Source organism: Zootermopsis nevadensis, unplaced genomic scaffold (assembly GCF_977971745.1).
Source record: "Zootermopsis nevadensis isolate Lab colony 2312 unplaced genomic scaffold, Znev_1.0 Znev_ptg000030l, whole genome shotgun sequence".
Lineage (NCBI taxonomy): Eukaryota > Metazoa > Arthropoda > Insecta > Blattodea > Termopsidae > Zootermopsis > Zootermopsis nevadensis.
In genome coordinates this window covers 16,772,815-16,799,290 of record NW_028259162.1, presented here as the reverse complement: position 1 = coordinate 16,799,290, position 26,476 = coordinate 16,772,815, and the positions used below count along the sequence as shown (strand labels likewise).

At 38.7% G+C, this 26,476-nt stretch overlaps 1 protein-coding gene across 2 annotated transcripts in view; it reads right to left on the bottom strand.

Moving 5' to 3' along the window:
- The window catches only part of Pkg21D (Protein kinase, cGMP-dependent at 21D), a 119,100-nt gene extending 94,003 nt beyond the window's left edge, over window positions 1–25,097 (bottom strand). The window contains exon 1 of one of the 2 annotated variants that reach the window (XM_087358753.1): window positions 24,984–25,097. The gene's annotated coding sequence lies outside the window, so the exon portion shown is untranslated. The remainder of the gene's footprint in view (window positions 1–24,983) is intronic. The other variant, XM_087358752.1, reaches the window with a different exon arrangement.
- Window positions 25,098–26,476: the final 1,379 nt, after the last annotated feature.

The window sequence follows — 26,476 nt, the reverse complement described above, 5'->3', positions numbered from 1 at the left end:
GTTACTAGCGTACGGACACGAAGCTAACAGATTATTACAAAACGCACATAAAACATGCAGCGGACCAAACTTGTTTAAAACTCTTGTATGTTTTTAAAGTTTTAAGATTGTTTAAGACGTAGACAATGGATACTTTCAAACCAAAGAGAGCAGTAATATGTTAGCATACTCAAAACTATTCAAAAAAATCTCTCGCTCTCCTTATACATAATCGAACTCCGACCAGAGTTTCACGATTTGACAAACAGAATAAAGCTTGAGAATCGATATAATTATCGATAAACGTTTATAATAATACCTTAAGTGACTGTCGACTGCTAACGACCACTAGAAACAAAGAAGAATCCGTACAGTTCAGTTTTTCATCGTGGGAACAAAACTTTGGCCGTTGTTACAGATCGAACCGCGCGTATTCACGTTGTAATGCCCGTGGCTGTGTTAGGTCTAGTAACGTACGGGATGAAAATAAAAGAGGAGAGTGACTGGGACAAGTCACGGTCTGCAGTCATTTCGTCACACTTCGCCAACTGCTCCGGAAATAGAATCTCGTTGGCGTTTCTCATCTGGACAACCAAAAGACAGCAAAATTAATATTACGTAGAGACACGTGGCAACGAGGTGCATGACGCAGACGTACCACAGACATAAATGACACAGTGAAACACTGATTAAGATAGCAGTAAATAGTCTGTATGTACTGTCACTTTAAAAATAGACAAAGAAATATCGTTTCTAATTTCCATGAAACCTGGTAAGAAGGCCATGTCAAGGAGACAACTCACGCCAGACCTTTCAGACTTAAACGATGCCATGTAACCTTTTGAGGTGAAAGGAATTACAACAGTAATTTAATTTGCGTTTTAAATGTTACACTCTGTATAATTTCGATACGAACTGGAAAATATAAATCGACACTTCACATTTAGGGATCTTCAATCAGTAGTCGGCCGATATGTTTTGTTTGGTAATACTGTGTCACTCTGTATGATAACAAATAATTACCTGATGTCACAAAAGCGCTTTGTTAATGTCGTAATTAATTCGTAGTAACGATAGCTGACAATTGTTCAGATTAAAAAACGTCAAATTAATAATTAAAAATCAGCTTACTCATGAACGATTTGGCGGAATCATACAAATAGTAACAGATAAATTAAACCTGACATCTAAAAATTACCCAAGAAACAGGGATGCCAAATCTTAGACTAATAAATGATTTTGTTAAGTAAAACAGTAATGTGAACTTGTTTGTAATAGTAGGTATAATTTAGTAAAATTTTTATTAAATTTTCATTACACCGTCTCAATAAATAGCGGAGCGCAAGTCGATAAGAACGAGTGAATGTGGATCCAGGTGTAGGCATGAATGAGAACTCTTATTTTATATGAATGTTGTTCAAATATACCCTTTAATCCTTCTAAGCCGAAGTTCGCTTAAATAATATTTAAGAATTCAGTTCGAAAAGCAAAGAAAACAAATATTTACCACTACAAACATGATCTTGTTAATGCTGTTCTACGAAACAATCCATCTTTACAGTGAGAATCCATACGAAATTTATAAACAAAAAATTAAGAGTTACTGGGCGTATTACTCAACATTGGTATATTGGTATATTGTATTGCAGTTGGTGGAAAGTACTTCAAGAAATGTTTGATATAAAAGCTGCAGCGAACAAAAAATGTTTTCCAGATGGCTGTTATTACTCAGTTTTGCAGCAGCTACAAGGACGCAAGACGTCGCTGCAGGTAGCCCGTTACGTGGGACAGTAAATAGCGCAGCTGATTAATTCCCAACCACTTTCCGACAAGCATCGATCACATGAGCAAGCCAATTTCTTGCAGCAAACCACATTTCCTATCTGGCACTTCTACGTCAATCAATCCCTCAACCTCCTACACACTTTTCCACAGAATTTTAAACTCCTATGGTTTTATTGTAAGACGGTTGTGATGTATCAGGACTTGAACTACGTGCGTTCTTAAACATCCAGTATTAACACAGACCATATCATGTATCTACTTTTCTCAGAGGAAAACAATGCATACGAAAGGCAATACAGATGGGTCTCTCTGTACGCGTTTTCGCTATCCGCGGTTTTATTTCAGTATCAGTATCAACATCAACGGCCAAATTTTAAATCTCTTATCGGAACAGAACCTTCTCCACACTCATCACGAAATGTGATGTACATGATAAACTTAGCAACAAATAATTCTGGCTTAAACCCCCTGTATAACGACCGTCACCTGCACTGGATGTACATTAAACACGGAAAGTGTTGTGTTGTGTGTTTCGTCTACAAACTGTCCCAAACACTGCAGAAACAAAGATCCGTGTTCAATGTTCAACATTACGTTTCAAGCATGTCTCATGCAGACCGCCAGGTTGCATGTAGGATAGTTCTTGAGGTTCTACATGTAGGTCTGTCGAGTTTTTAGCAACAATGTGATCGTAGGTCCAATTATTGAAACCACTGTTACGAAATCGTGGATTGGTATAAAATCAGTGTAAAACTAAACTAAGACGCAAATATGCACTGCAGCAATGTGTCTTAGGTCACTTGTACTGTTATCCAAGTGACCTATGACGCAATAGTGAACTCGGATTACATTACTACAAAAAAATTTCTACAGAATTTGGCGTGAAGAACACCTCTGGAATATTTCAAATAGCACACTTTTCGAATTTTGTTAGATTTTGGTTCCATAAAAAAAATCAATAATTCACGTAATTAATGCGGGAAACGTGTACGACACGATGAAATGGCGCTGAAATGGTAAATTTAAAGTTAACATAAGACCACTTTAACGAGGCCACTATATTTACCACGTTTTTCGCGTCTTTTCGATCACTCTGTACATCCACATGGCTTATCTCGTTGGCAACCCAATATTTATTTGCTTGTACCAATTTTATGAGTTTCATACCCAGTTTATTTAGTTATGTCGAATCGAATTACTTGTGGTTTAAGCAGAAACTTCACAGGACTTGTTCTCTTACCCAAACCGACCATGCGTCTTACACATCACCCTGAGAAAAAGTTGTCAGTGGAACCACGGTTCCGGAGAATTTGACGTAAATACGTCTATACGGAAATGAAGTTTATATATTGGCTTTATTCTAAATATTTATTTAATACATGCTTTACAATTGAGTAAAGTTTGATTAAGACTTTGCTTAATCAACTTGAATTAGTTACGCTTAAGATGGGTCTGTGGTAGATGAATGTAATGTAAAGTAATGTATTGTAATGTAATGAAATGTATTGTAATGTAAGGTAAGGTAAGGTAATGTAATGAAATGTTTTATAGGTAACAATAATGCCGAGTAAACAATTGACGTTTCCTAGGTAACAACAATGTAATGTATTGTAAGGTTTTTTTAATTTGTAGTGTTCTGTGTGACGACAGGTCCATATGAACAGGATCCTTCCATCCTTTTCTCGGACTGGGACCTGTTCATATACGTTCTTGGCAGATGATCCAGAAGTGGTTTGCCATTGCCTTCTTCTGTGTGTGAGTGGAGTAATTGTTGGGATGCCACGGACAAACCGGGGAACCCCCCGGAGGAAACCTCCGTGTTGCCTAGACCACGGCCTTGCCCAACACAAGTTATAAATTCGGGCACCGCCGGTAATCGAACCCGAGACCCCAGGATTACAAGGCCAGCGTTCTAACCGCTGTAATGTAATGTTTTATAGGTAACAATAATGTCGAGTAAACAGATGACGTTTCCTAGGTAACAAAATTGCCGAGTAATGTAACGTTTCCTAGGTAACCATTATTGTCGATTTGTTGATAAACAGATGAAGTTTCCTAGGTAACAATAATGCCGAGTAAACAATTGACGTTTCCAAGGTAACATAACAATGCAGTTTCACTTTTTGCCGAATGACACTGACCCGAAAATATAGACGTATTTACGTCTAAAAGACAACAAATACCTCTACAACGTCGGTAAACTTCTACCAGATTACAGGGCCCTAGAATCCAGAAGACAGCCATTCACTAGCCACTAAGAGAACCTCAAATCTTACTATACTTTCAGGAGCTCAAAATGATAGGATATGTAATTAATAATAAATGGGATGTAATATGAAAGGTAGCGATCGTTTAGTAATTTACAGAACAATCCTTCTAGCCAGAAGGAACCGAGGATAACTATTAAAAAACTCAATCAGGATATCCAGTCTCCGGATAAAGATTTGAACGCGGGACTCCTCTAACACGAACCAGGAGTGACAGCCCCAGCACGCGACGTTCGGTTGATCCAATCGTCTGATATAGCAGAACGACCGACCGCGGTGAATAGGTAACTCGTAGGTATTTCAAGGCGCCATATCGATATTCAACAGCAGCAACTGAGGAACACCAGAAAAAATACTTCGTGAGGACAGGAATGAAGGCTTACGTCCTGAATACAGACACGTTACTGAGTATGCTACAACTGCTGGGTATGGATGATGTTTTATTTGAGAAATACCTGTCGAAGTGTTCAAGATAAATACTAAAAGGTGGCTAATCGGTGAAATTCTTTCCGAAAATAAGCGTTCTTACTCCTAACCTTCTAGCAATAAAATACTATTAATTTTGTCTAAAGATTTCTGACGATGTGTGTCATTAAACTAATGCAAATTCTTGGAAATTTTCCTTTGTTTATTAATTTAAATGTAAAAACACACGACGTTACGGAAGGTGACTCTATTTCCGTCCTAATAAATAAAATGGGTTAACTTTATTTAGATCTCTCTTATATTGACCAAATTTAGTACGTTGTATGCTTGATATGCCGTGTCTTTAATATTATTAAATTAACAGGCGAATGAAAATGTCTAAGAACACGTATCACGCTATGGCCACATCCTCTCACAATCTCTGGATTCAATACTCAGTGTCCTGCCACAATCCCATCCGATGTTGCATGTCATAACATGGACAAAAAAACAGCACCTTCATCTCAAAGTTGCTATGTTGTTCTCATTATGTCATGTAGCTCACAATTTTACAAATGACACATGTCATGCAGGGGACAATTTGGAACGTTTTCACAAATCCTGACGCAGCCCCTCCAAGTACCAACAGGCTGATTCTGAGACAAGAAAGCGAACGACAATTTTCCTTTACGAGCCTGCATAGCTCTGGACTTCGTTCATCGTTCAGTATTCTAAAACGAGATCACTACGTAAGATTTGAGGTTTTCACGACGGTACGTCTGAAGATGGCTGTCTTCTGTCTGGTAGACGTCTACCGACGTTTCTGAGGTCCTTGCTGCCTCCATCATTTATTGCCCTGGTTATAGAATCAGCAAGGGCCTCTGAAACGTTTGTTAAGTCCCACCAGACTAACCGGCGCAACAATCCAGAAGACAGCCATCTTGAGATCACTACGTTTCGGAAGCTGGATCTGTTCCCATCTTCAGGTGAAAATACCTGTTATTTTGGGTCCGACAGAATGGATAAACCCAATCCAGGGACAGTGGTTTTGTTTTGGTACACTGAACTACAGATGGGATCCAGAAAACAGCAATATTGAAATATAACGCATCATCCGTACAACCCTTCAGAATAATATAGGCCTGGTATAGTGATTCGGTACGGGCTGGAAGATCGGGTTTCGATTCTCGATAGTAAAAGAGATTGTTTTCCACAGCAAGACAACTCTAAGGCCTCGACAACTCGTATTCAGCATGCCGCCAGGTTCTTCCTCATGCTCAAATCGATCGAAGAGTCAAGCTGACCACTTTTATGAGTGCCGAGGTTTAAGACTCTTGTAACCTATAGTAAGGATCAGATTACTTGCGAGTTCTTCGAGGGGGGTGATAAGCACTGCGCGCGCACCTCCGCGCTTTTTCTAACCGGCCGTTCCGAGTACCGACCAGGCCGTGCCGAGTGCAACTATCCACAGCACTAGGGAGTACAACTAGCAAGTAATCTGGTTCCTACTGTACATCACTCTTCCATGCGTTTTCACTCTCCGTATTAAAGTATTAGTTAAAATTTAAAATGACAGGCATTTTAAGTATATGGACAGGATTATACTTACTGCTTCCAAGAGATCGCTCTTGGAGACGCTCAGAATTAAGAGACCATCTTACAGGCCTGAAAGAGTGTGAAACTTCCGACTCACTCAATAGGCCGAGAAAAAGTTGTCAGTGGAACCACGGTTCCGGAGAATTTGACGTAAATACGTCTATACGGAAAGGAAGTTTATATATTGGCTTTATTCTAAATATTTCCTTTATACATGCTTTACAATTGAGTAAAGTTTGATTAAGACTTTGCTTATTCAACTTCAATTAGTTACGCTTAAGATGGGTCTGTGGTAGATGAATGTAATGTAAAGTAATGTAAGGTAAGGTAAGGTAAAGTAAGGTAATGTAAGGTAAAGTAATGAAATGTTTTATAGGTAACAACAATGCCGAGTAAACAGATGACGTTTCCTAGGTAACATAACAATGCAGTTACACTTTTTCGTTCCACTTTTTGCCGAATGACACTGACCCTAAAATATAGACGTATTTACGTCAAAAATTACGTATATCTAAACAAACATCAGCACGTGAATTATGGTGAATCACTAATACGATCGTGTGGCAGCAACAGCTGTCGTGCCATTCGAAGCGAAAACTTTCTGGGAAGAATAACATCGGTAATCGCCTATCATAAAACAAGCGAAGAGCAAATCGTGCTCCACTTACACACACTGATTCAAAAGTTGCTTTCGTTTCGTTTATTATTCATCTAAATTTACTACAATGTTTGAAAACATTTTGTAATTTCGTTTCTAAAGCTGGCAATCAGAGATCTCTGCTGCCTCCATCATCAGGGCTACGAGGAAGAATCTTCCTCCAATGCAGATGGTTAAGAAGAGTTAAGCTGCAGTCTACCCACCCGCTTTCTTTTTCTAAGCTCTTTGTATTTTCATCTCTTCTGTTTCAGACGTTTCTAAATCATGACGCACGCAGAATCTACGACTTTTGAGCTATCCCGCCACCTGCATTTTAGAAATGAACGATGGATTCTACGCAATTTTACCCGTAAAAGAGCACAGGAGGAAGGGAGCAGTGAGATGGGTTGAGCCCCACAGGTTTCATGTGTTGAACGAAATGCTTTAACCAGGAAAGAGTTTTCTGCAGTTATGTAGCCAGGTCTTAAAACACGGGGCAGAGTTCTTACTGGTGGATTCATGAATAATTTATTTCATTTGCTCACGAGAAGATATTAAGGCGGGTGTAATCTAGTAACCAACAGCACAAACTGCAGTCACTATTTTCCCCTGTGTGCAGGAGTTACTTTTACATTACCTTCTTTCTGTCTAGAACAACAACCACCTTTGGGCCCTTGTCTGAAAAAATATACATTTCGAATTTGTTAATTGTGAGATCGTATGAGGTAGAAATGTTTTTCAAATTTGGGAACCACATCTGAAACTGGGCGTTGTTAAACCCCGGTGCGAAAGCTAACCTGCAGAGTTCTATATTTCGAAGTTGAAGGCTGTTACAGAATCATAAAACCCAATTTTTGCCTACAAGCACCTCTTAACTATTGAACGTCTAACTCTCGGAATGAATTAGTCACTTCCCATTCTATTTCAGCACTAATTATATTTTTAATCTTCCAACCAAATTTGAGACTGTTCCTTAGAGCAGGCTAAACTACATAAATGCATCATCAGCTAACTGAAAACAGGTTATCAAATTCAACCAGTTGCACCTAAAATTATCAATAAAATAAAGTGAAGGAAACAGAAAATTCCTGTGGGTTATGACAAGTTTCAGTATTTTACGATGTCTGCATATATTTGTGACCACTGCAATGGTAAATAGGCAACTTGACGTTTCCTTTAGCCTCCTGAAATCTTCCTTGCTTAAACTTTCCACAGCTAAACAAAAGGCTAACTAACTAACTAACTAAATGGCCTACCGAACCCGAAGATTCATGACCGAATTAACCAAAGCCCTCCACCGGATGCTGTCCTGGGCCAACAAAATCCAGTCTCCTTCAACTCCTATCTCCCATAGATCCCGCCTGACATTATCCTCCCATCTACGTCTAGGTCTCCCCAGCGGTCTCTTCCCCTGAGGCTTCCCAACCAACACCCGGTGCACACCTCTTGTCCCATCCATGCGCGCTACATGCCCCGCCCATCTCATTCTTCTCGACTTAATCACCCTGACAATACTGGGGGAGGATTACAGATTTTTAAGCTCATCATTATGCAGTTTTCTCCACGCCCCATCGTCTTCCCTCTTAGGCCCAAATATCCTCCTCAACACCCTGTTCTCAAACACCTGCAATCTGTGTTCCTCCCTCTGAGTCAGAGACCATGTTTCGCACCCATATAAAACAACAGGCAAAATTATTGATTTGTATACTTTAATTCGTTTTTCTTCTAATCAGATAGAACTATCGGTGTAATAAACATTGCGTCTGCTTTTGGGCTGTGGTATTAAACCAGGAAACCAATATCTCCAACGCAGAACTGCTTGGATAAAAGTTACATCATACACTGTTCTTATCAAAATAATTTGACCTTCAATTCATTATAAACTTTGGTAGTCTGTGTTATTCAACATTTAAAGATTTAATAGCAAGACTACAAAAATAGTCTATACTCCAGAGGCAGAAAACAGATTCTTACCTCTCACGGAGAAACGGTTCTAAGCAGAATAACAGCATAACGTCTCTGTGCGGTGTCCTGATATTGAGAAATGGCGAGACATTCATTTTAACAAACATTATTCCAAAAACTGAGTATTAGAAAGTCTACTAACGCCTTCTACAGCTCGGTTTAATACTTCCCTTAACATCATGAGTGCAGCTATCCGAACTCAGTAGCTTTATCGTACCCTAATTAGGCCTAATTATTATTATTATTACAATTATTATGTACGCCAAAGCAGCCGTCACCAAACTAAACGTCTGTGATCAATCAGTCGGTGTGAATAATTGATACACCTACTTAACACAATTGCAGTAACAGAATTCTCATCATGAGGCTCAAGGACCCACGGTCACTTCGAAACAGGCCCAGTTGGCCTGAATGTAAGAAACAATTGCTAATCGTTTATCGAGTTATCATCATGGTACAATTTTCAATTGGCGTTTTATAGCCCATAAATTGCCTACACGCACACAAGGTTTAGCAGGTTGCCGTCTGAAGACTTCCCTCAGATAAAAGAGTACCAACTCGGATAAAACTATTTCTTATCACCTGTAACTGGTTATGCTTATATACACCAAAAAGAGGCAGCAAATACAGATGAATAAACCTTTCTATGTAGGTAATACTCAATTCTTACTTACTTACACCATAAAGCCGTGTCGCTCAGCCACCCAAAAAATTCCCAACATTTTATGCAACCCGAAAGTTCATCACAGTGTTAACAAGAGTCCGCCACTGGTCCGAATCCTGAGCCACATGAATCCATTCCATACAACCCCATCGCATTTCTCTAAGATCCATTTCAATATTACCCTCCCACCTACGTCCAGGTCTTACCAGTGGTCTCTTTCCTTCTAGATTGCACACGAGAACCCTGTATGCTTTCCACTTCTCTCTCATGCGGGCTAGATGCCTTGCCCATCTCATCATCCTTGACTTGATCTGTATAATTTTATTTGGTGATGAGTACAAATTACGATGGTCCTCATTATGTAACTTCCTTCAACCTCCTACAAAATTCATCCATCTTAGATCCAAATATTCTACTCAACACCCTGTTCTCAAATACCCCGAATCTACGTTCCTTCTTTAGTGTCAGAGACCAAGTTTCACACCCATACAAAACTATAGGCAAAATTACAGTTTTGTTTATTTTAATCTTTATGTTTTTAGACAGCAGATAAAAAGACAAACGGTTCTGAACTGAATTGTAGCAAGCATTACCCTAATTTAATCAGCCCTTAATTTCCTGATGAACCAAGTTTTGATTTGTTACTGTAGCTCCCTAATATCTGAACTTTGTCACTTTTTCGAAGAATCCATTAGTTATCTTTATGATACGATTTTGACCTGCATTCTGGTGACGAGACATCAACATACATATTTAGTTTCCTCTGTGGATACTTCTAGACCAACCTCCTTTAGCACCAATTAAAGCTTCTGTATTTTTGGAGATTTCTGTCTTCTGAATCGTTGGTAAACATCTACCAGACTACACAGCGCAACAACCCAGACGACATAAATCTTCATACTCATCGCCCTGATGACGGAGGCAGTATGACCTCTGAAACGTTGGTTAACATCGACCAGACTACACAGCGCAACAACCCAGAAGACAGAAATCTTCATACTCATCGCCCTGATGACGGAGGCAGTATGACCTTTGAAACGTTGGTAAACATCGACCAGACTACACAGCGCAACAACCCAGAAGACAGAAATCTTCATACTCATCGCCCTGATGACGGAGACAGTATGACCTCTGAAACGTTGGTAAACATCGACCAGACTACACAGCGCAACAACCCAGAAGACAGAAATCTTAATACTCACCGCTGTGAAAACCTCAAATCTTACATGTACTGTATTTTTCTTTAGATTCACATCATCAGTATAGACCAGAAGCTGATACGTCCCATTCAATTCCAGTCCCGCCTGGTTTTCGTGGACCTTCCTAACTGCATATTGTAAAGCAACGTTAAAAAGCGATGGCGACAAAGCATCTCCTTGTTTTACACCATTTTGAATGGATACATGTCAAAACAAATGTTTACCTATGTCGACCTAACTAAAGGTTTCGTTTAAACACATTTTCATTCGCCTAACTATAGCCTCTAAAATATTCCATGTAAACAATATTTAGTATCAGGAACATTTTAACTGGACTTACATCGACTTTACTGGAAATCGGATCGAAGCAACCAGTTTAGCAGATTACAACTACAAAAACTGTTTTTATCTCGGAAGATAACTTATGACTACAAATACATCACTACCAAGAAAGTTTACTGTCAGCACTGTCGACTTCCCAGCCCGGATATCCACTTTACAGAACGCTTCAAGGTTATGACACACATCGAAAAACAAACGAGCGCGACATACCAACTTCACCTCACCCCTTCTACCATACAGAGTTTCTTTTTCGTTTTTCACGGGAAGGCCCTGTATGCAGTGCAGGATTTATATCGCATTTTGGTGAACCTGTCTCCGGTCTACTGAAGTCTTAATCTACAGACAAATACACTGTACACTTTACAGTTTGACCACGAAATTTTGTTATACGGAACCTGAGATTCATCATCTTCATACCAAGAGCCTGTCATTGAATCCTATTCTTCTAGTAGGACGTAAATTCCTGTTACGAAACTTTTTCAAAAATTTTCTGTCTGTCTCCTTTGGCCCTCTGTCTCAGCGACCAAGATGAAACAATGTTTAACGAGTCTCACTACCATTTGAGAGGTACTTGCTTCGAATCCCAATCGGCGACACGCTGTCATAACAGGGTGTTAACTGCAATTTCCTTAGTCCCTCAAGGCTACTTCCGCGATAGTACTGTATGAATGCTTTAAACAATACATGACCGTTTTGTAAGATGACACTGTCTAATAGTCCTTCACATTCATCCTATCACATTTAATTCCATGCTAAAGAGTCTCAATAGTTGATAAAACTTCGTAAAATAACCAAAAATCAACTAAAGGATATGCCATGTTTTTCTTCTATATTTTCGTGGTATTTTTTATAAAATGCGTAATAAGTTGTATATCGTATTTGTGCGAAAATTTCACTAGTGAAAGTACTCAACGGGTAATTTGATATTGTGATCATACATTCAAAATTGTCTAAAGAATTTCGTTTTGATTCGTACCGGTCCGACATACGCACTGTTTTACAGAACACATAACGAATATTTGGATCATCGCTTTTAAACCGAACGTTAACATAAACTATAGACATCTTGAAGACATACGGCATTTACGTTAAACACTTTTTTATGTGGTGCATATTTACGAGAATAAATTAATAAATAATGACGATGCAACATAAAAGTTTTAGGTTCTCACAGCGGAAAGTCCTAAGATGAATGTCTTCTGTGATGTTGCGCTGTGTAATCTGGAAGCAGTTCACCAACGTTTCGGAGGTGCTTGTTTCATCCATCATCAGGTCGACGAGTAAGATGCATGCGAAGAACCTGTTGATATATGGGTCGGTAAACTGCTTCCAGAAGACAGTCATCTTCAATATCTACAATGTTTGTTGTTTTTAAAGGGATTTACGATGCAATGTTAATCAGATTTGGAGAACTACTTTTCTTGGGGTGTTTTCAATAAATGAACATCAAAACGAACGTGGTAAAACGTAAATCGCACGAAGGTACAATTCAAATGTGAGATACGTAAATCCACTGCAACTGTTGGAGGTAGTCCAGCCTTTGTTTCCAGGACAACCGATTATCAACTACAGCGTTATCACTACAAACAGCTAAACGTGCGTGTTGACTGTGTGTAAACTGCAAATTGCAGCACTCGGTTGGTGAAGCGCAGTTTCTGGAGATACAGCCCCATACCAACGACAAAGCCAGAAGTCGAGGGAATCCACTGATAACAAGACTGGGAATATGTAACACGTACCGAAATATACACATCCATTCTAAGCAAATTATATATTCTCAATTATCCTAGCTAAAATAGTTTTTAAAGAACAGGTGTTAATTATTATTATTATTTAGTGTTCTGTCTGACGACAGGTCCATATGAACAGGATCCTTCCATCCTTTTCTCGGACTGGGACCTGTTCATATACGTTCTTGGCAGATGATCCAGAAGTGGTTTGCCATTGCCTTCTTCTGTGTGTGAATGGAGTAATTGTTGGGATGCCACGGAGAAACCGGGGAAGCCCCCGGAGGAAAACTCCGTGTTGCCTAGACCACGGCCTTGCCCAACACAAGTTATAAATTCGGGCACCGCCGGGAATTGAACCCGAGACCCCCAGGATTACAAGGCCAGCGTTCTAACCGCTAGACCACCGTTCGGAAGTTACCATTACATACTCGCACTGAAGATAAGAAATTAAATGTTTGTCAGAACATTGGATTATATTCGAAATTAGACGATGATCATTCCCGATAATAGAAGTTGTGTATAATAACGAACAGAATATTATGGATGCCTCGTTCTGTCGGCGGCTTAGCAAAATGTTTGCAGATTACTTCTTTCGAAGCTGCAGGTGTCCGGCTTTTTCAGGAAGCATTCTGAATTCACAAAATCTTGGTTCTACCAACGGACCGTGGCGTAACTTATTCGGTCTGTGATCTCATTTATGATTCCGTGCAGTATTGTAGGCGATTACCAACGTTTCGGAGATACTTATCGCCTGGAGATCATTGAGTTCCCAGTTTCAGAAGAATTTAAAACAAATAACAGTAAAAAGTCTGTTGAAGTTCAACGGGGAATGATTTCTTTCTTATCATCTTTAATTTCGTTAGCTTTTTCGTACATCTCCTGTCATCATTTCTCCGGATCTCTGTATTTTCTGCTACAGTTCAGACATGACAGTACACTCAAAATTAAAAACTTAACTCTGTATACACTTCCAAAATTTTATAGGTATCACTTAAACCACTCTATCAAGGAATAAAAACAATTTACTTAATTTCAAAGTTCGCTCCAGGGTCCGTGCCAATTTAAATATTTCCTCTGCGAGCACAAGCAAGCAAATACCAAATTGACCTTCACACAGGACAGATAGCAGAGTAGCTTTTCAATGTCCTGAGAAACAATGGACCAGTCACCGAGATCGAAGATTAACTAAACAATGGTTAACCGTTATACTGGAATCAGCGACAGTAAGCTTAAAAGTCACTCAAGTGTAAAACTGGACGAGAATTCTTTTGACATTCTTTTCCCAGACATCAGTCTGACACCATATAAAACCTTCCGCTGTACAGAAACTATTCTATTAAGATAACTGTCTTCTGGGATGTTGCGCCGTGTAGTCTGGCAGAAGATCGCAGACGTTTCAGATGTGCTTGCTGCCTCAATTATCAGGGGAGAACCAAAAATCTCACAACATTATTATAATTTTTAAATTATACGTTTTCAGTAACATATTAACACGGATGTCACAGATAATTTATCGCTTTCTAAAATAACGTAAATTACTGAATGGATGAATAATGTAGTCTATTGGTACGCAGCTGAACACATATGGATTACCTGTTTTTCCAATTGGACAAAAGTGTTGCAGGGATCATAATAAGTCATTGAGAAATTGTCATGGTTTATTACGCAGGCAACTCTCGGTTTACGAAAGTCACAATTCATTCAAAATTTCTTAAAGTCGCCAATAGATAGAGTTCCTTATTAGACGAAATGCCAAACGTATAGTGAACACAATTGTAAGATTTAAATAAATAAACTTTTGAAAAATGTATTTATTACAATAAGTATCATAATTAATTATAATAATTAAAATTAATAAATACGAAATCTTGTTTTATTATTCTTTTTCTTATTTTACGTTACGTATCGTATACGATAAACCATAACGCATAGACATATTATAATAAAACGTATTGTATAGACCAGTTGTATTCAACATTTTTTTGTTCGCGTACCCCCAGATATAATTTCTCTTCAACTTTGTACTCCCAAAGTTGTTGGTGTATAATTCAAGTTATACATAGTATATAATCTACATCTAAAATAAATTACATTACTGATTATTCAGTGTTTATCATAAAATATTATATATATTTTTTAAATTTCACGTACCCCCTAAGATGTTTTCGCGTACCCCAGGTTGAATACCACTGGTATAGACCATTCAATGTTTAGTACATGATTTTAATGCTTTAAAATGGCTGCTATCGTAAAAGCTCAGGAATGCAAGGTACACATAACGAACGTGTTGGAACAGAACTTGTTTCGTAAACCGAGAGTTACCTGTAATCTACAGCGAATAATGATAGGCAAATGTACAGGGAAAATCATTTACTTTTCAAGTACGAGAAAGAGGGAGGTGAAACAAAATTATTCCCCTTCCAATAATTACAAAGAGTTAAAATGATAAATTACTAACCATCAGCATTTCAGATTACACCACAACCATATTCCAAACCAAAGGAATTAGCTAAGCATTCACTTATGAAGCCTCATAAATTATCAGCATCAAGAATAATACCCAACTACTAGGGATCTACAAAGTTTTAGCTTGCTAACGCCCAATCCAAGAAGAGAAATCTGGTAAGAAGAGGACGTATGCATGTGTCAAGCGGACAGACGGTAGTAATAAAACTTAAAGCCCCCAATGGCGGAAGCTGTGGAAACGAACGTGTACAGAGAAATCGATTGTGGTGTTCTCGGTTGTGGCACTATGTAGTCTTGAAGGCGGTTACTCTATTTTTTCTGAGGATCATAACTCCTCACTGTTCAACCATAAAGATGGAAAGATACGCTTCTCCGAAACGGTAGTCCTGTTGGTAACTACGAGACTGCACGGCGTCACAACCAAATTTCACACTCGACATCTTCACCGCCTTGAGAAAGCTCTGAACTTGTTGCTTCGACAGACCTACAACTGATCAAGTTAAATTCTTGATGAGTATTAAGCATAATAAGGAAAAGCTGTACAAATAATAGTTGTTCTTTGTTAAGGGAACGGTCTTATGTGTAGAGAAGAAATTTACCAGTTACCAGTCCGCATATGTCTACAAGGAGTGCATAAATCTAGTTTTACCATGTGTTATTTACTGAGTGTCGTCATTTCCGGGTGTATATAAATTATCTTTATAAACTTACTCGTGAATAAAACCTTTATGAAAATACATAGAATCATTTGCAAGATAACTCTCAAAATTCGTTCTGAACATTGCACGCATTCAACACGGGCCCTACTTGTCACACGTACAGGCCCAAACGATGTTGAAGGTCAGTCCACTGCGCATGTCAACGCCAACTGTTGCAATAACAGCTGTAATTCTGTCCTTCAAATCGTTTATGTCAGCCACTGCAGTTCGCTACAGTCAGCCTTTTGCGTATTCGCATAGGAAGAAAATCACGGTGTGATATCCGGTGATCTTACCGGCTGGAAGGACACGGCAGGCTGCGGTTCTTGTAAATGAGGATAGATAAGGTTTTCCAAGACAGCAAGGACTAATTGCTGTTTGTCACAGTCGCTTCGACAAAGAGAAATGATCGTGCAACAGACCACACCACACATTACCTTCAGGACTGTCTCTAATGTGCTCCAGTGTAGCGTTAGGTTGTTATGAACCCCAGATGCATACATTTTGCAACTGTTAGTACCAGGTACGTATCGATAGTCTTGTGATAGGTTGTTCTGAAACGTCTTTGGACCTGTGTGTCTGATTTCGTTTCTACAAACCACTCCACCCACTGTAACTTCTGTGGGTTCATGGCGACTGACCTGATTCACAAAGGCGGATGCAGTGCAGAGGGAAACAACGGGTGCTACCATCTTCCGGGAAATCGGTGAAACTTTTGAGAGTTTCTATCGCAGGTGACGCTCAAACAGAATATCTTTGCCTTTTCATAAAGGTTTTACTTTCGAATGAAGTTGTAAAAATAAAGGTTATACACCATGTATAATCGTGACAGTTTACATCCTGAAAGTGTATAATTTTTCGATGATAATGATAATAATAATAATAAAAAACAATTGATTTAGTCAGTCCAACGATGAACAGTGATGTGTGTTAGGAGATGCTGGAAAAATCAGATTTCTGTAACACTTGAATGACATGCTAATAACTTCCAGTACGATGACATCTGATGAAGTTGTTTGGCAATCAGTAAATTTTCGCTCGGCTGCCGAATAACTGGATGGATAAAAAGGGACCTAATTCTTGGCTCCCCATTCACTCCATCTCAGTCCTTTTGAATATTTTGCCAGGGAGGAATATACAGGACAATTCAAAGAGTGTTACTACTACACATGAACTCTTTTCACTCACAAAACAATGAAACTAACGACAATAATGAATTCTTACAAGAGCATGGCGCTGCTGCAGCTGATGCTGTCTTTTGTTGATCGATAAGCACTTGTCACAAACACATGCCACGTCCCGAAAATTTGTTACAAGTCAGTGACCGATACTTCTTGTCGGGACGAGCATTGCTAAATGATTCACGAATAGCAGACGACTTTGGTAATGTTCGAGAATGAATAGACGTTCCGCTGGTGAACAGGCAATACAACGCTCTCATCTGCACGTGTTGACGTGAGCAGCGGCCTAGTAATAAGGGTGACCTTGAATCCAGTATCACAGGAGAGTTTCGTGTTTCGAGGAGTCTATTACAAGGGATTAGAACTACTTCTGATTGTACTATTGTATCTTAGAACGAGACTGTTGTTAGGTTCCGTTTCAAATGATACATTCCGTTAAAAAGCGACTTCGTTGCAGCTGTTACGAAGAATGAGAGGAAGCTACAGCCCGAGTGAGCAAATTTTTACTGAAGAGCATGGCGCAACAGGTTGATAGCAAGTGGAACGTTAAGGCGTGGTAAAAAACCGTGTTTGTATTGAAATAACACACCTGAGGTAATACTTTTCGTAAATAATCCTCTTGTTTCCTTGTTATTATCGCACAGAAGAAATTATCCTGTACTGGGGTGCACGATTTGAAATTGACTTTCCGCCATTTTTAATATTGAGAACTTACATGGAATTATTTTAAATTTCGACTCAATACAGAAGTGAATTTCAGTCATTGCCACAGAAAGTTGGATAATTTCTTGTAGGGTCAATTTCCTAGGGGTTTATCTAATACAAAACTCTCGGAAAAAGTGTCGCACTATAAACTGGTAGTTTCGTTTGGCGTAAAGCACAAACAGACATCTCAGACAAGATTAAGTGTGAGAAAACATTCCATACTCATGCAGAAGACTGACTCAATACAAATGACTCGTTGAAAAGACCAAAGTCCATAGAACTAAACAGATTAATCGTGAATTATTATTATTTAGTGTTCTGTCTGACGACAGGTCCATATAAACAGGATCCTTCCATGCTTTTCTCGGACTGGGACCTGTTCATATACGTTCTTGGCAGATGATCCAGAAGTGGTTTGCCATTGCCTTCTTCTGTGTGTGAATGGAGTAATTGTTGGGATGCCACGGAGAAACCGGGGAAGCCCCCGGAGGAAAACTCCGTGTTGCCTAGACCACGGTCTTGCCCAACACAAGTTATAAATTCGGGCACCGCCGGGAATCGAACCCGAGACCCCCAGGATTACAAGGCCAGCGTTCTAACCGCTATACCACCGTGGCTAGGAGTCAATCGTGAATATAAGAAAATTAAATAGAGTTAAACGCAATTTAAAATCTTAACTTCAGCTTAATCTAAATCTTGGTAGTGTCGCATCTTGTAAACAACGTAATGTTATGTCGCCATGACACGGTCGTCACACTCCGTTGGCGTAGCAGGATACACAGAGTAAAAACTAGCAAGAGAAATGCATCGGGCATGATATGAAATGGGGAAAGCTCGTTTCCGTTTATACTCTGGATGTACGGCAAATGGCTTGCAGCGAGCTACCGGTCATAATGACTGTCTCAGAAATCAATTGTTCCAGTTAGCGACAGTCTGAAAGCAATTGAAGGCCGCTGTATGGACTGTAACAGAATAGGTTCCCGGTAATGTACGAGGTATTTGGAGAAAATATTTCCTTTCTTTGTTTTCGACTTATCCATTGTATGTTTTTTACGCCTTAAAAAGCACTACGTATAGAAGAATGGATCTTCCTTCGTCTTCAGTTAAGAAGGGGAGACGCTTATTATGTCGGATCCGTCCATAGATCGGGAGCAGTTCGGTCGACCGGATCCAATAGAATATGTAAAGTAAAAAAGCAACATTTTTTTAATGTTTTAAGAGTTTCAAGACTTCAACAAATAAGATCCTGCGAAACACCGTCACGATTCTGACGTAAATACATATTTTCGAAAGCCTCGACACCATCACCCTTATCTTGATTCATTACTTTATGTTTTTCCTAGCAGCGCCATAAAATACCTGAAATGAGATAATGCCACTATAAACGTGAGCAAAAACCTGGCTTCCTCCACAACAGGTGGGTGTACTCCCCTAGGCCAGTGATGCACAAACAGTGTGCCACGAAATTTTAATCTCATATTTCAATTATAACCATAATGATATAAATAATTTTTGACTTGTTTTCTACTCTGTCTCTGTTTATTTTCTTCATTAGGGTCGGGCAGACAAGATCTACAGAATGGAATTGGAAAATAACACAACCTCTTTGTAAAAAACGTAAAATACCTCAACTTTTACTTTTATTGCTACTCTATGTATTTTTGTGCAAACAGAGCCGACAGTAAATGGGAAATACATAGCTATTAAATGGATTATACATTTTCATAATTAGATAATATTGATATCTAGTTTTATTTTAAATATATAATATTTTCTCTGCTCACATCCACTGTTTGTGAATGACGGTCATATTCCATATGCAGTAGAATCTTTGGCTCGCGGGAAACTGATTTGGATACTGTGAAATAATTACATATAAAATATTAATCAGCATCTTTAAGTTTCAATAATTATACATAGTTAATAAATTTTGGATTAAACGATATGTATAAATATGTTTTAATTTATTTCAAATAATAAATATAATAAAAGCAAATTACATAATAATAATTTTATTATTATTTAGTGTTCTGTCTGACGACAGGTCCATATGAACAGGATCCTTCCATCCTTTTCTCGGACTGGGACCTGTTCATATACGTTCTTGGCAGATGATCCAGAAGTGGTTTGCCATTGCCTTCTTCTGTGTGTGAATGGAGTAATTGTTAGGATGTCACGGAGAAACCGGGGAAGCCCCCGGAGGAAACCTCCGTGTTGCCTAGACCATGGCCTTGCCCAACACAAGTTATAAATTCGGGCACCGCCGGGAATCGAACCCGAGACCCCAGGATTACAATAATAATAATAATAATAATAATAATAAAGATGGATAATTATGAACATGAAATAGAACATTTTTCGGTTGGGGTCAATGTGTAAGAAGTTGTCGCGGCCAATAAATGTCATAAACCATTTACCCCCCACAATATACAAAATGGGGTTGGTGTGCCGCCATGACTCTTCGACAATATTTGGTGTGCCGCGAGTGTAGAAAGGTTGCCCAACTCTGCTCTAGGCCATCAAAAGTGATACAACACACAAACTTTGGACAATATCTCCAATTTGTGCGTGTTCTTTGCTAAAAACACTGAGCGTGTACCTTTGCTGGGGAGAGAATTCTTTTTCGTCTATTTAATAAACGTAAAGATTAAAATATACAAAAGTACAATTTCACCTGATGTTTTGCATCGTCATGAAAACTGGTCTCTTAAATTACGAGAACACAGATCGGGGCTGTTTGAAAACAGATCGCTGAATAAAATATATGACATCCAAAATTTTGGTTGGAAACCCTGAAGTGAAGACGCCACTCGGAAGAACTAGGCATAGATGAGAGGATAATATTAATGTGCATCTTAAGGAAATAGGTTTTGAGTGTATGGATTGGATTCATTTGGCCTAGGAGAGGGGCCTGTGGCTGGTTCTTATCAACATGACAATGAACCTTCGCGTTCCATAAAAGCCGGCAATTTCTTGACTAGTTAATCATACTATCAGCTTCTCAAGAAGGAATATCCTTGATTTAGTTAGTTAGTTGAGACTGGGAATCGACGCTAAACGTTGTCAAGTGAATTGAATTTTGTTTAACACAAACAGTACTCTTAGCGAAAAGAATTAGAACGAAAGACTGCACGTAAAATAACATATTGTTTGTTGCTTTTATATGATAAACATTTAACGAGATACAATAAATACAGTATCTAACTGCAGGTAACAAGAACATATTTCAGAAATTATATTTATATATTCAAGGTAATGCAAACGACGCGTGGCGTTAGTTCAATTAATTCTGTTCACGAATAAAACATTGGCTTCTGTGCAGTTACACAATTAAATACTATACAAAAAAAGTATAAAGGAAAATATATGGCCAAAAGACAAACGAATTAAGTGGAAGACGAGAGTACACGAGGAATTTCATTACTGATATAGTTCTGGAATTGTATCCCACTGGCTAGGCAATTTTAAAGAGAAAACATCACTTAACAACGAAACGAAGATAGGAAAATAGGATTAAAGAGGATCTACGGAATTAGGCTTTGAGGATTTGAACTGAGTAGGATATTAGGGCGCGTATTCTTGGAGACGGTACTAAAATAATTGTAAGGTAGAAATGTTTTGTATCATACTACCTACATAACACTAACAAATGTTCGAGTCTTCTTGATATTGGGTTAGATCAGTGGTATTCAACCTGGGGTACGCGAAGACATCTTAGGGGGTGCGTGAAATTTAAAAAAAAAATGATAAACACTTAATAATCAGTAATGTAATTTATTTAATTTACTTTAGATGTAGATTATATACTATGTATAACTTGAATTATACACCAACAACTTTGGGGGTACAAAGTTAAAGAGAAATTATATCTGGGGGTACGCGAACAAAAAAAGTTGAATACCACTGGGTTAGATTATATTATTTCTGGATGCTTTTCTTGGGTTAGGTTGGCTGATCTGTGTTATGTTAACTGAGTTTGTTCGTTTCAGCCACGTAATGGTAGGTTCCCTTTCCGAGAAGACATACAAACAGTTCCAAAGTCCTTACAGAACATACCACGGCGATGTTATTACACGTCTCAACACTCCATGCTACTCCAGAATCTTCACAGACGTAGCTCCAGGAAGATAACGGTACGTATTTGCTCGGATATAATTTTACTGACTTCGTTACCGCCTGGTACCGAATGTGGCGATCCTAATTACGTCCCACGTCCATTACTGGTACGAAATTAAAATGGAAGACTATGGTAAAAGTGTTGAAGTAAACCTGCGAAGACGGGAACATTCACTATTACCATATCGGAATAAGACTTCAGTTGACACGACCATATATTGACAAATACGGAAGGCGAAAAGGTAGAATCAAAAAATTACAAACTGGAAGATGGATAAAATATAAATATGAAACACGAAAGATAAAAATCGACAAAAAGACTATACAAGCAAGAATAAAGCAGTAAAGAATTAATAATAATATCGATAAAACTGGAAAGACAAGAGAGGAATAGGAGGGGAAACAGAAAGTGAAGGCAGGAATTTTCCAAGACTGATAAGAGCGGTATGATGGTGTGTAAGAGAACAAATATAGAGCCTGTAATAACACAGGCCAGGCCTATATTGCATCCGGTGGTAGCCTCGAACTGGCAGAGCTCATTCCCTGCGAGCACTCCACTGCAGGACAATTAAATAGGTCACTTTCACTCCCCCTCCACTTCCAGTAGGGTTACAGCACTGAGACAGACGTTCATAACATCAAAAGCGCTCAAACTCCTTCAAGCACTGAACGTGTCATTGCTAACTCTACGAAACCGAAGTTCGTCTAAACATTTAAACTTTAAAGCTCGTCTAAGTATTTCAAATTTAAGCAAATAAAACAACAACACGTCTCCGTTACAAAGATCAACTGATTAACCCCTTTTAGAAAATAAACGCTGTCTACTACCAAAATTCATACCTAACACTTGAGTACATTCTGTGAGCCAACTACAGGCAAAAATTACCAAACCAGGTGATCATAAATACAACAGCCGTCACCAAAGTTCTTGCTCAAGGTCACAGCAAAGCTAGTACAGCTGTACTGATGACTTGGAGCGCCCCGTAAGCGTGTGTGTGTCTGTGGGAAGTCATTCCGTGGCCTTGAAGCATACAACTTGGTGACGGCTGCTGTAGTTACCACTGGGTTTTACAATGGTAAAAGGCGCGTGTTAGTGAGCGAACTGCTGAAGTGGGTGTGAGAACGGATGTGTCAAAACAAATAAACAGATAATTTAATCTACAATGTAACATTTATTTTCATTTCCATTACCCCCATGAAATGTGTTTTTTGTTTTGTGGATTCTTCTATTGTAAGATTTTTGTACGATTTAAAGCGAGGGGGGGGGGGAGGATGATGAAACAAAGAGTCTCAAACGATCTCCAACTACTCATAGCACGTGAATCATATCCTCAGACATAAAATATTAATTTTATTAGTCTGGAGATGTCCGAAGCATTCTATTCGACACACAAAATATAAGAAATCCGTAATTGGCCAGTATAATGACAATGATAATGAAATTGACTTTTTTTTAGTCTATTGGTATTTACAGTTTTCAGTATCGGACATAACTCCCTAGTGTCATCATCCTACGTCTGCCTATTTTTAAGCCTTGCCTTTTCACACTCTCTTTTCCATTTATATTTCCACTTACAGACCATTCTCTCATCTTTGGTACCCCCTAATTTGTGGCTCTTTCCACCTAATATTTCTTAACTAATCTTTTAAATTTATCTTAAAATTTACTGAGATATAACACTTGTTAGTCTCCAAATACATACTTCCTTCTTCCAGTTACTATTCAATTCAGTGTAGAACACCTGTGGTAATTTCACTCTCACACTTGTTACCACATGCTGTCTCTCCTTATAAAACACACCATTTACTTACTTTCCTCAAATATATTTTTATTGTTCTCGCCTGATTTTTTCCAAACAACCCCATACAAATTCCTTATAACTCTTGTTATATTTTATTAACCAATTGTTCCTCTCTATATAATTTTTTTGTTTTAATAAATCTCCTAACACGCTTATCTCATTCATTTTCCACAATCTTTGCAAATTAACTGACCAGTACAGATCTAGAAATTTCAACAAGTTTAAAGAAAAATTCCCCGACACCAAATTTAATCGAAACTTCCGCATGTAACACAACACAGACACAGTGACAGTAAAATCTCCTACGAAACTAAACGCAGTGCAAAAAGCAAACGAACGAACAAACAAACAAACTCAGAACATACCTACGGCAACACAAGGAATTAACAAGACTAATGATGAAAAGGCAATATAGGTTATGTGACGGGCAGATATTAAACATTTTTGTTACATGACTAGCAAAAACAGTATTTCAGAGTCGTATCTAGACTGATCAAGAAATCAATTATATTTTAGCATTTAAACAAATATTCTACACATATACCATTAAAAATAAAATATGGCAAGAAGTAGGTGAGTGGACAGAGTACAGAAAACACACGTTTCGTATAGGCCTCTGTATATTGATGTAAGCAACGTCAATAATCGATTATCGAATATAAGACGATTTATGTAGGCCTACACAATATAAATGGTGTCATTACAAACCACAAAATCTATGACAAACGGTTTCAAACACAGTCAGTGTCGAATCCTGTTCTACAAGTCTGGACGTGCAGAAATGCAGTACTATTAAATCTCTCCAACAAGAGCACAATCACACTAATGTATAATAATAATAACAACAATAATAATAACAGTAATAGCAACATCAATGACAATAACAACAATATTCCACTGTTGTGTCATATAGTAAAACATTTCTTTCATGTTACTCCAACTCCACTGATCTGGCAAAGAACTAGCCAGACCCATCCAACACGTATTAAAACATGTTAAAAAGTGTTTAGGTATTCTTCAAAAGCGGTAGTTTTACAACTTAGTCCAGCCAACAAATTTACCGAGGAACAAAATGATTTCCATTTCGAACTAATCAGTGAACAGGAGTCATTATTATATGTCAAAACACAGACGCTGTCATGTTCCTAGCGTGGGGACATGTTTTGCAATTGTAATCACGAAAGACGTACAAAAAAGCTATGACGCGCACATAAATATCGGCGCTCTCGTAACGCATCCTGATTCTCTAATCAAATTTTGTCAAACACTCACAGTGAATCACACATTTCGGAACTAAAGGCTACGCGTAAACCCCCCCTTAACACGGGCTCAACACGCGTAAGACCTGATATGATCTCACTAATAGTCATAGACAACGGAAACATTTGTTGGAGTAACAACGGTGTTGACAATCTCTGACAACTGTAACAAAGAACTCGATCGTACCTTTTTGCTGGGTACGGCGACTGCAGATCCACAACTAGCTCCACTTCTGTCCCGCACGCTACATTGGCGCAAACTGGAAGTACGGCAGCGTGGAAACCACAACACTGCCCCCCCTCCTCCGCTCCTCTAAACCACGAGATCGTCGGGAGGGGAGGCACTCAATGCAGGCCAATACAAACAGTTTTTGTGGCCGATATGAATCACGTAGTATGTGACGGGACGGGACTTGCTACTTCACTCGCAAAAACATGTGAACGCAGCAGCGCGTATTTTCAAAGATACAATGAGTCTATGATCTGAGATACAACAAGCTCCTTGACTTAATTTAACTTATGACAAAAGCATGCAACAGAATGTTTTTGTTTCAAAACCTCACGAAAATACAATACGTCACTTATTATGATGTGAAATGAACTGAAATATCTCAGATGTGGGTACAATTACAGGTCGGCCACTGTAACGAAAATTAACCGCACTAGTAAAAAAATTTCTCCGACAAATACTGCTCAGGGAAACACATAACATATATTTACATTCAAATTCTATTGAAAATACGAATGATTTTTTTATTCCATCCCGAAATTTGAGCGAAGCAAAAAGCAAGAAATACTTATTTATGTTGGTTTTCTGGGTTTTTAACGCTGTGTGGAGTTTCGGGCAGGTACCAACATTTCGGAAGAACATATTGCATTCAACTTCAGCTTCGAAGATGGAGGACGTACGTTCCTGGGAAACGCTGATGTCTGCCTATAAGTCCACATGGAGTTACAACACATAAGACCAAAATGGACGTCTTCAAGGCCGTGATAACCTCGAATCTCACATGTCTCGTTTCATTTCAGTGGAAAGAGATTTCTTATCCCACAAGTCTGCGTTCTCTCTTAGATTATCCTTAAAGAAATAAATCACGATGGTGCAGCCTCTAGTGAAGTACTGATTTCGTCGTTTTAATCTCAATGTGCAACACATCAAAGTCGTTTTGACCACGAAAAAACATCGCTACCTTGACCACTACACCATTAAAATTGTGAAACAGGATTTGAGGTTTTGACGGTGGTGCGTCCAAAGATGGCTGTCTTCTGGGTTGTAGCGCCGTGTAGTCTGATAGAAGATTACTCATCGATGACTTATAGCCCTGATGATGGAGACAGCAGAGACCTCCGAAACGTCGGTAAACTTCTACCAGACTACACGGCGCTGCAACCCAGACGGCCAACAAAATTGTGAAATGTTCTACAACCTTAATGATTAATTGACTGGTAAGTTATTTAATGGCGTTGCATCATCCGCGGAGGTTATGCAGAAACCGTCTAACATAAATATATCAGTATTATTGTTATGTTTAGAAGCATTAGACTATGAGAAATACTTTCATCTTCGAGCGTTTTCCTAGATTTCCCGGGCTCGCTCATTTCCAGGAATCACTTCACGTAATTCTTAGTCCTGTATTTCTGCACGGCGGAAATCTCTGTTGCAAAGGATTGTGACAGCGA